Here is an 11,873-nt window from a genome sequence, read left to right as displayed (position 1 = left end):
AGGCATGACACAAACAACTGCTGACATATTTGTTACAGTACAGGGAATACGCAAGAGAATAAAACGTGAGAATGAACAAGGCAGGATTAATAACCACAATGGATATTTGAAATGTTTATGATGCACAAACCAGAGAGCTATTATTATATTGTATTATTTTTTCCAGACGATGGATTAATGATAATGGCAATAGCAGACACTTTGAAAGCATACATTATGGTCCGACTACATTATGTGACTGAAAGTGATAGGGAGTTTGAACAGGAATTTTCCATTGCGGTTTGTTTAGTGACTATCATTTGTTTTTCAAAAGCACAATGACCCAAAACACACCTCCAGGCTGTGTAAGGGCTATTTTACCAAGAAGGAGAGGGATGGAGTGCTGCATCAGATGACCTGGCCTCCACATTTACCCTACCTCAACCTAATTGAGATGGTTTGGGATGAGTTGGACTGCAGAGTGAAGGAAAAGCAGCCAACAAGTGCTCAGCATATGTGGGAACTCCTTCAAGACTGTTGGAAAAGCATTTGATATGAAGCTGGTAGAGAGAATGCCAAGACTGTGCAAAGCTGTCATCAAGGCAAACGGTTGCTGGAATGAGTAGGCGTGTCCAAACTTTTGACTGGCACTGTACATAAACACATTGTCACAAACACTCAGACAAATATCATGCACACAAACTCACACAGAAATACAGAACGTCCCTGAAATGTATGCACACACACCAATATAGTACCATATAAACAGGCACAAATTGACACACGCTTTCATTCAAGACACACACATAGGCTCCATTGAAAACAAAATGCATCTCATCTGATTGTAAAGATGTTTAAATATAAACTGAATGAATGGCTACTGAATACTTCCACTCTCTATGTTGTTCATTTTGACTGTCCAGCTTGTACCCTCCTGCAGACAGAATGCAGACCATACAGTCCGCAGAGACCTAGGTGCTTTTCCTGACGGAGATCTTCTTCACCAGAGCCTTTAAAGACAGGGTGAAGATTAGTGTGACCAAGATGTTCCGCAGACAGCAGCAACAACAATATCATCCTCACCGGACGCTTCCGCCTTCTCTGGATGGGGAGGAGCCTCGCATTGAACATGCTTGGGTGAGTCGCTCATCCAGCGGCCATTATGCAACAGAGCAGATAGGAGGTAGGGGGAGGGAGAGAGTGAGCCTGTCAGCCTCCTCTCAGCAACAGCATCCTCATAGCTGCTCGCAACACCGCTGAGGAGGCAGGGATTCGTGCTGAGCTCCCAAAGAGCCAGTTCAACAACCCAGGAGCAGCAGCCCCAGCCCCAGCAGCATGGCCTGATTGTCACGGGGGTCCACCTGTTTAGGAAGATGGGGAACCAGGAGGCCAAGCAGAGGAAGGCAGCAAGGGAAGGTGTCCCCTGTGATGGGAGAGTTGAGGACAGGGAACCTGAGAGCTCCAACAAAGGCAAGTCCAAAGGGGGAATGGTGGCAAGAAAAAATCTCAATCGGAAGCCAAAACCTCTTGTTTTTGGGCATGCAAATCAGGAAGAGTCTGTCAAAGGCAAAGGGGCTGTCCAAGGAGGATATCCTGGATGGCAAGGGGTCCCAGTTGGAGGGAGTTGGTGGGGTCAACCTTAGCCTCTCTGCAGACGAGCTGAGAATGATGTCGGATGGTGACCCAGAGCATGGCCACTTGACAATGCCGGATGAGGGCCGGAGAACGAGCTCAGAATCAGACGGGGACCTCTACAGCTTCCACTCTGCTACGGATGAGCATGTGATTCATGTGGATCTGCTCTCTGACATCCAGCAAGGTATCAGGGAGAATCATGGGAACACTGATGTGGTCCTGGATAGAGTCACTGTCCCTTTGGCTGAGGGGGTCACCTCGCCCACCACAGATGGTGATTTTAAACCCCTGGCCCTTGACCCCTCTGACCCACAGGAGGTAGGCTCCACTCTGGGGCCAGACCTGGACAAGGGACAGGTTGATGAGACACCTGTTGGTACTGATACTGCAGGACCAGACCAAAGTGCTGAGCATAGACAATCAGAGGCAGAGGAAAGGGTTGCATCTGGGGGGAGTCAGATTTAGGTTTACTAAGCGACAGTGGCCCCTCCTCGGCAGATACGGAGGGGAGCAGCAACAGCCCCCTGCCTAAAACCACCAGCACCTACAGCTTCCCAGACACCAACTCCAGCACCACGTCCTGAGAGCGCTGAGGAGACCCAGGACGACCTGGAGAACCCGGTGCTGACCTCCCAGCTGACTCAGAGCCAGAGCTTTGATGGGGCAGGTAGAGCCATTGAGGGGTTCAAGTTGGGACCGGACTCCGGTTCATCCAGAAGTGTGAGTAACATGGAACTGAATGTGGAGAGGGAGGGGGACATGGGGAGAGTCTTCCGGTCTCTGAGCAGGAGGAAGAGTAGCTATTCTGTCTCTCTGCTGAAAGAGTTACAGTTCCAAAATATCTCTTTCCAGAAGGACGTCCTCCACTAGCTCCACTATCAAGCCCGGTCCTCCCATCCACCCTACCTACTTGAAGATCACCACCAGACAGCTGACCCATAGGCTCACCAAGCCAGAGCCCTCGTAGGACGGAGCCAGCCTCTGGGGCAGGACTTGGGGGCCACAAGCCCCAGGGATAGAGAACCCCCAGGCAGAGGTCCTGCAGTATCCCGGGCCTTTCAGTCATTCTGCAGACTGGACCAAGGATATGGAAGGCCTCAGATTGAGGCATGAGGCCGCCACTGACCTCCAGGAGCGTGGGGGTTCAGAGAGAGGCTTTCCAGGGGCGAGTCTGACCCCATGCACCAGACATTCCTCTCAGGTGTCCAGACCACTACCACAGGACCCTATCAAGATGTCTTCTCTGGTAAGTGACTGAGAGTAGAGGTGCTTCATGAGTTATAGAGTAACATTGGTGGAAAGGAGGTAAATATTGCGGCTAGATGTCTTTTTGCCCAACAGGGATTATGGGATTGTGTAATGATAATTATCATCATGTAAAACTACAATAACCATGAATAAATATTTAGATTTAAACATTAAACATCACATCATGTAAATGTAATGATACAGTATACTGAATGTGAAGATCGACCCCTGTAAGAACATACTGTGCTGTTCCTTATTAAGCAGTATGTTGACATGAATATCCTCCTATCTCAGTATTATTAGGCTACAGAATGCTGATGGTCTGTGGCTCAGCCGTTTTTGTCTCTCAGCTCCTGCAGCAGAGCAGGGAGTGTGAAAATGATCACTCACCCATGGCAATGCCATTCTTTGCCTGACTGTCTGGGAGGGATACACACACCCACAATCACACTCCTTCACATATGCACAACGCAACCATAGCTAGCTATTCAGATCATTCCTTGATACAGTGGTAAGTTACTATGCCCAAGATTTGAGCTGTCAAGCTTGATGATTAGTTTATCACTCTATCCGGGTCAGCCAGACTATTTTGATATCCAGTCCCTGGTTTACCTCAGCTATTGGAGTAATCAGTCATGTGACATGGATCTGTTTCAGAGGATATCAATAGCAGAGTTTAAATTGGACAGAGGTCACTAGCCTGTCAACTGTTTTGCTGATGCTGTTGTTGTTCTTTGTTCATGTGTGTCACTTTTATTCCTTTGGATAAGGTTGTTCATCATAATACTGTACGTGTATCTGAAAGAGTGGTGGCTATTGCCTGAAATCGGATCAACATCGTATTTTAGTAATCATTTCAATTTCTTCATGTTCTTTTAATCACACTGCTAGATAGCTAAAATAGCTTTTCATTTTTACCTGATCAAAATCCAACAAACATCCGCTGCAAGGACCAGAATTAGTTTCATATTGCTAAATGTTTTTTTGCTACCTCGCGAACAAGATCCAATCGTATTCACAGAGCGGTTAAAACCTAGTTTGCAGCGTCGCGACGGATAAAACTTTTATATTCCTTCATTCCTTCATTGTTAGTGGTATGTAATTGAAATTTGCCAATATTTTCATGAGTAAATGTGACATTTAAACATTTAAACCACATTTTTCTCTGTGGCTCACATGTTTTAGTGCTAATTAAGCGCTAATTCACGTTATAACATGTTTATAATAGCATTATAGAGGATAGTATGACTGTTTTAAATGAATCACCTGCCAGTAGAACATGGATCAGTAGGGGAGTTCTTCTCCTCTCCTTGCAAGGCCCAAGTCATAGCATTGTGACCAGAGGAGCCTTTGGATTACAAAATCAGGCCTTCCCTGTCTCTTCCCTGTCTCTGTCATGGCCTGTTCACAGATTTTCAGAATATCACAGTGATTTCTATAATAATTCCACCATCTACGACTCTATAATAATCCCATCATCTACAACTTTCTCCATCACTTTCATACCACACACAGCTGAGCACTGTGGTATGACTATTCCTCCCCTCCTCCTAAGGCGGATTGACCAGGATGGCCCTGATAAATACTGTTATTTTGATGGTTTGTACAGTACTGTTTAAATGCCAGCTGTTAATGTGAAGGTTAAACTGTGGCATTTGCAGAAAGACATTTTCATCATGTGATTTCTAAGAAGGTGCCCTTTTTTGGCCTCCTCAGGACCAATACATGTTGTGCAGAGCAGTTGAAATCACAGTATATATAAAATAATAGTACTAACACAATACTGTTTTACAATACTATATTTAAGTGTTAATGCCAGAGAAGCCAGTGTTTGGAGGATATATTGGCACGAGACAAAATAACACACAGTGATACATTAGCTACTTAGTGGGAGCTAAAACTATTCATACAATGTGTATCTGGTTTTGTTTCAGCATTTTGTAGGATAATTAGCACATGTCCTCCTCTCTCCCCATGTAATGATACAGATCAAAAGCTCGAGGCTGAATCTGATATCTGACATATCCCCTAAAAAAGCCCTCTGCTCTATCATCAATATTCATGTCTTTATCTGCAGTATCTATATCTTCATAACAGTGCGTGTCATCCCTAGATATCTATTGTCTGAATCTCTCTCTCTCTCTCTCTTCTCTCTCTCTCTCTCTCTCTCTCTCTCTCTCTCTCTCTCTCTCTCCAGGTCTCGCCCTGTTGGAGCGTCTATGTCTGCAGGAGGGGGAGGGAGCGAACGGTGAGGCGGAGAGATTGTGTTGTCGTATGATGGGCCTGGGGCTGCTGCAGCCCCTTAGTGGCTTTTTCAGAGAGCAGCATGAAGACATTGTCAGTCCAGTCACAGCCACCTTTAATGTGAGAACCAACTCTTTACTTCAGCACATTGTTTCACTGCTGCCATTTCAACAAATATCACATTGATCATTGTTAGTATTGTTCATTGAATGAGAGTACATGAAAAAAGTAATTCTAACAAATGTATTCTGGGTTATGTATCAACTACATGATCGACCATCTATCTCCCTATCTACTCTACCTTTTAATCTTTTAGCATTCCATTATGTTGAGAACTGTTCTTATGGACAGGCTTACCATATGAAAGCTGATTTCATAAATGTAAAAATTATTTTCCAAGTAACAGTTCACAGATGTAATCTCATGTGTGTGATTATAATATATCCCGCATAGTTCGTCAGGCACGCACGCTGTCAGTGCCATTTTTATCACATGCCTGTGGCAGCTGAATCCACTCAGATGAAAGGTTCTTAGGCTGAGGATTCAAATATAGATTTTTGTCATGTTTCCTTCATCGGTGTGACATGTTGTCAGAGCTGCTTTTCTTTTGCTCAGCCACCAAAGCAGAATTTGTGTCTGAACAGTTTGTGTGTGTGTGTGTGTGTGTGTGTGTGTGTGTGTGTGTGTGTGTGTGTGTGTGTGTGTGTGTGTGTGTGTGGTACTATATTGGTGTGTGTGCATACATTTCAGGGACGTTCTGTATTTCTAAGTGAGTTTGTGTGCATGTTATGTCTGAGTTTTTGTGACAATGTGTTTATGTACAGTGCCAGTCAAAAGTTTGGACACACCTACTCATTCCAGCAACCGTTTGCCTTGATGACAGCTTTGCACAGTCTTGGCATCCTCTCTACCAGCTTCATATCAAATGCTTTTCCAACAGTCTTGAAGGAGTACCCACATATGCTGAGCACTTGTTGGCTGCTTTTCCTTCACTCTGCAGTCCAACTCATCCCAAACCATCTCAATTAGGTTGAGGTAGGGTAAATGTGGAGGCCAGGTCATCTGATGCAGCACTCCATCCCTCTCCTTCTTGGTCAAATAGGCAGTACACAGCCTGGAGGTGTGTTTTGGGTCATTGTGCTTTTGAAAAACAAATGATAGTCCCACTAAGCGCAAACCAGATGGGATGTCTTATCAATGCAGAATGCTATGGTAGCCATGCTGGATAGGTGCGCCTTGAGTAATAAATCATTCCCACGACAATGTCACCAGCAAAACACCCCCACACATCACACCTCCTCCTCCATTCTTCACGGTGGGAACCACACATGCAGAGATCATCCGTTGACCTACTCTGCATCTCACAAAGACACGGCGGTTTGATCCAAAAATCTCACATTTGCATTCATCAGACCAACGGACAGACTCCCACCGGTCTAATGTTTATTGCTTGTGTTTTTTGGCCCAAGCAAGTCTCTTCTTATTATTGTTGTCCTTTAATAGTGGTTTCTTTGCAGCAATTAGACCATGAAGGCCTGATTCACGCAGTCTCCTCTGAACAGTTGATGATGAGATGTGTCTGTTACATTTATTTGCGCTGCAATCTGAGGTGCAGTTAACTCTAATGAACTTGTACTCCGCAGCAGACGTAACTCTGGGTCTTCCTTTCCTGTGGCGGTCCTCATGAAAGCTAGTGTCATCATAGCGCTTGATGATTTTTGCAACTGATCTTGAAGAAACTTAGTTATTAAAGTTATTGAAATGTTCTACATTGACGAACCGTTGTATTACTCTTTGCTTATTTGAGCTGTTCTTGACATAATATAGACTTGGTATTTTACCAAATAGGGCTATCTTCTGCATACCATGCCTACCTGGTCACAATACAACTGATTGGCTCAAACGCATTAAGAAGGAAAGAAATTCCACAAATGAACTTTTAACAAGGCACACCTGTTAATTGAAATGCATTCCAGATGTGCAAAGCTGTCACCAAGGCAAATAGTGTCTACTTTGAAGAATCTCAAATATAAAATATAATTGTATGTTCATAGTTTTGATGTCTTCACTATTATTTTACAATGTAGAAAATAATACAAATAAAGAAAAACCCTGGAATGAGTAGGTGTTTCCAAACTTTTGACTGGCACTGTACGTAAACACATTGTCACAAACACTCAAACATAACATGCACACGAACTCACATAGAAATACAGAACTTCCCTGCAAAGTATGCACACTAACAAACAGGCACACACATATTCACAAATGTTTTCATGCAGTACCTACACACACACACATTCATGCCTTAAAAAACAGTCATTCTGTGACACACACACACACACACACACTGCTTGCGTAGAGCATCTGCTGACCGCTTTGCATACGAGCCCCATGTTCCCAGGGCTCAGGCTGCTCTTACCCAGCAGAATGCTCACTGTGCCTGTGTTGGTAAGAGCATTTTGTCCCTTCTCACTGTTCCTACCTGGTCCTGGGATTGGACCCCAGCTCTGCATTATTCAACTTGACCAGAGTCAACATCTCCCCGTGTCTTTTGACAATGCTGCTCTCTCTCACCCATTGTTCTCCCTTTTCTCTCTTTTGTCTTTCTCTCTCACTCAATCTCTTGCCCTTTTTTCTTTCCTTTCTCCCATTTTTGTAATGCTACCTTTTATTAAGGTTGATGTTACAGAGTAGGATGCTATAACAGGTTTTGATCATGTTTTCCTCTGGGTCTGTACTGTTGTTGTGATTCTAGGTAGTGTTTTGTTCTGGCATTAACTGCACAGAGAGAGCGATAGCTAAGGTCAGCTCTTGCGTATTGCGTATTTGTCCCTAAAGTGTAGACACACACTCATAAACACACACACACTTGACATGCACAGTATTGGAATGGCTTGAGATTCTTACATAGATGGAAAGTCATTATGTAATGGTCTCTGAATTATGATTCGCAATACGTTCAGATTCATACTAAATTGGGCCCTGAGAATTGTCCAATTCTATCTGGTTATGTAGTCAATATCATATTACTGTGCCGTGCTGAAACTGCTTTCTACAGTGGAAACCATTCACAGCCATTTCCCAGGAAAATAATTTGTTCAGTTGTTAAGGAATACACTCTCATGCATTAAGCGGGAACTAATAGAATATACACAGTAACAAGAAGACTTTTCATACCTCAGTTGAATGAGATTGGCTTTGAAGGTGGTGTTAACTTTTAGCTTCTCGCAATTTGCCAGAGGTTGCATTCTACTATAGGGAGCCTTGTGCTTAGCAAACACTGTACCTTACCTCACTTTTGAAAAGTAGACATTTGTATTTGTTCAATTCGGAAAGTAAAAGCCCTCTCTATTTGGCAGTGTTGGTGAATGTCATCTGAACTGGAATCAACAGACATAGGATTGATTCCTTGAAGATAAGTAAATATGATTTCCTGTTTGTCTGTCAGCTATTGACTGTATATTAAATAGATATCTGCCCTTTTCTTTCCGCTGTCCTCTTTTGCACAATTTTCTTTATTTGTGTGTATAAGTAAACCAAATCAATTTAAATAATGTTGGTAAAACGTTCCGGTTATGATCACCTGTAGTATCCCCCTGGTTATTATACGGTGTTACTACAGTACATGGTACTGTGTTACTGTGAATAAACTATAGATCTAAAAGTAGATACTGAAAAATGCATGTTCATTGCCTTCTCTACCCAGGAGGACCAGCTATATACCTGGGCTACTTTCGGCCTGCCCTCCCACCTCTGGGTGCCCCCATGAAGGGCATACCCCAGGCCGCATCAAGGCCTTGAGGCCCCCTCCACAGCCAGCTCAGGTATGTTATCAACACTGTTTTTGTTGTGTACCACCTCAAGCAGAGCTCCAGAGAAGAACGTTTGTTCAAACAGGATGACATTGAAAATGTTTTGCCACATTCAACTGAATGGAAAATTACTGTGAGTGCCTCAGGAGGATAACAGATCTTTGTAGTCTTTTATTTGCTCTTAAGTTAACTAATACCCAGTCCCAGGCAGGTTTTGATACAATACTGTCCTCTTGTGGTTATATTTTATATATTTTGTATAATGACAGAGCATGTAGATACCACTCCTGTTCTTCCAACAGAGGTCAGGCTTGTCCTATAATAACTATACAGGTTTCATAAGTATTCACCCACTGATTTTTTTCAAAATGTTGTGTAATTACAAAATGGGATTGCTATAGATTTAATTGTGTTTTCTTTTTGCAATTATTCTACACAAAATAATCCATGATGTCAAGGTAAAAAGGAAGTTCTACAAATGTTTATCAATGAATGTAAATTAAATAACTAAAATATAGTTGTTGCATAAGTATTCACCCCCTTTGTTTAGGTAAGCCTAAATTAGTTCAGCAGTAAAATATGTCGGAACAAATCACATAATAAGTTACATGGACTCACTCTGTGCGAAATCATAGGGATCAACATAATTTTTTAATGACTACCCAATCATCTGTCCATACTTACAACATCTGTAAGGTCCCTCAGTCATGTATTGAATTTCAAGTACAGATTCAACTACAAAGTAAGGGGAGCTTTTCGAAAGCCTCGTGTAAAGACGGGCAGTGATTGGTAGAAGGGTAACAATAACAAATCAGACATTGAATATTTCTTTAATATACACGGTCAAGTTAATAATTATGCTGTGGATGAAACCACCCAGACACAACAAAGATACAGTTGTCCTTGTGAACGGAGCTGCAGGATAGGAAGGACACTGATCAGGGGTTCATGAAATCATTAATTTGCTAGTAACATACATTCATATTCTGGCAATCTCTGAAATTCACTTAGATAATACCTTTGATGATACAGTGGTAGCAATACATGGTTATACGATCTACAGAAAATACAGAAATGCCAAAGGTGGAGGTGTGGTTGTTTATATTCAGAACCACATTCATGTAAAGCTTAGACCGGATCTCATGAAATACTGTTAAAATAATATGGCTATAGGTTAATCTGCCTCATCTAAAGCCCATTCTGGTGGGAAGCTGTATTAGACCACCAAGTGCTAACAGTCAGTATCTGGATAACATGTATGAAATGCTTGATAATGTATGTGATATAAATAGAGGTATGTTTTCTGGGTGATTTAAATATTGACTGGCTTTCATCAGGCTGCCCACTCAAGAGAAAGCTTCAAACTAGTGCCTCCAACCTGGTCCAGGTTATCAAAAAATGTTTTACCTTTATTTAACTAGGCAAGTCAGACAAGAACAAATTCTTATTTTCAATGACAGCGGGTTAACTGCCTTGTTCAGGGCAGAATAACAGATTTGTACCTTGTCAGCTTGGGGATTTGATCTTGCAACCTTTCGGTTACTAGTCCAACGCTCTGACCACTAGGATACGCTGCCGCCCCAATCAAGGTACCAAGGTAGTTACAAAAAGCACAGGAATGAAATCATCAACATGTATTGATAACATCTTTACTAATGATGCAGAAATTTGTTAGAAAGCAGTATCCAAATCCATCGGATGTAGTGATCGCAATATAGTAGCAATATCTAGAAAAACCAAAGTTCCAAAGGCTGGCCCTAATATAGCTTATAAGAGGCCATACAATACGTTTTGTAGTGATTCTTATGTTGTTGATGTAAAGAATATTTGTTGGTCCGTGGTGTGTTGAGGAGCTACCAGACGTTGGACTTGACACTTCTATAAATTTGCTTAACCCAGCATGCATGCACCCAATAAGACAATTACTGTAAAACCTGTTAAATTATTAACCATGAAACAAAGATAAATAATGATTGTAAAAAGCTTTGGAGCACCTACGCCCTCGCCATTCATTGAATCAGATGGCCCATTCATCACAAAACCCACTGATATTGCCAACTACTTTAATCCATTTTTCATTGGCAAGATTAGCAAACTTAGGCATGACATGCCAGCAACAAGGCCAAGTATCAGACCAAATTATGAAAGACAAGCATTGTAATTTTGAATTCCATAAAGTAAGTGTGGAAGAGGTGAAAAAGGTGAAAACATTATTGTTGTCTATCAACAATGACAAGCCACCAGGGTCTGACAACTTGGATTGAAAAGTACTGAGGATAATAGCGGACGATATTGCCAGTCCTATTTGCCATATTTTCAATTAAAGCCTACTAGCAAGTGTGTGCCCTCAGGCCTGGAGGGAAGCAAAATGTATTCCCTTACCTAAGGATAGTAAAGACCCCTTTACTGGCTCAAATAGTTGACCAATCAGCCTGTTACCAACTTTGTAAACTATTGGGAAAATGGTGTTTTACCGGATGCATGCCCGGCCTCTAGGTCACTTAGAGCTCCCTCTCCTGCCTCTAGGTCACCAGACTGCTTGGTATGGGGGCACACCTGTCACCATCATTACGCGCATCAGCGCATAATGACACTTACCTGGACTCCATCACCTCCTTGATTACCTACCCCTTTGGTTTCTTCCCCAGGCGTCATTGTTTCTGTTTCATGTCTTTGTGTTGTTCGCGTTTCTTGTTTTGTTTATTGATTAATTTATTCACTCCCTGAACTTGCTTCCTGACTCCCAGCGCACACGTTACAATATAATTATATTTTACAGTAAACAAATTGACGACAAACTTTCAGCATGCGTTATAGGGAAGGACATTGAACAAGCACAGCACTATGACTGTTGATTGACTGATAGAAATAGATAATACAACGATTGTGGGGCTGTTTGCCTTAGCAGCAGATAATGGGGATCCATAATAAATACCATGAGGCCGTGGTGAC

General features: G+C 42.5%; 1 pseudogene; it reads left to right on the top strand.

The window, feature by feature from the left end:
- Positions 1-924: 924 nt before the first annotated feature.
- The window catches only part of LOC115113861 (formin-2-like), a 53,951-nt pseudogene continuing 43,002 nt past the window's right edge, over positions 925-11,873 (top strand).

Source organism: Oncorhynchus nerka, linkage group LG28, assembly GCF_034236695.1.
Source record: "Oncorhynchus nerka isolate Pitt River linkage group LG28, Oner_Uvic_2.0, whole genome shotgun sequence".
In the NCBI taxonomy this organism is placed as follows: Eukaryota; Metazoa; Chordata; class Actinopteri; order Salmoniformes; family Salmonidae; genus Oncorhynchus; species Oncorhynchus nerka.
This window is presented reverse-complemented; position numbering and strand designations above follow the sequence as displayed.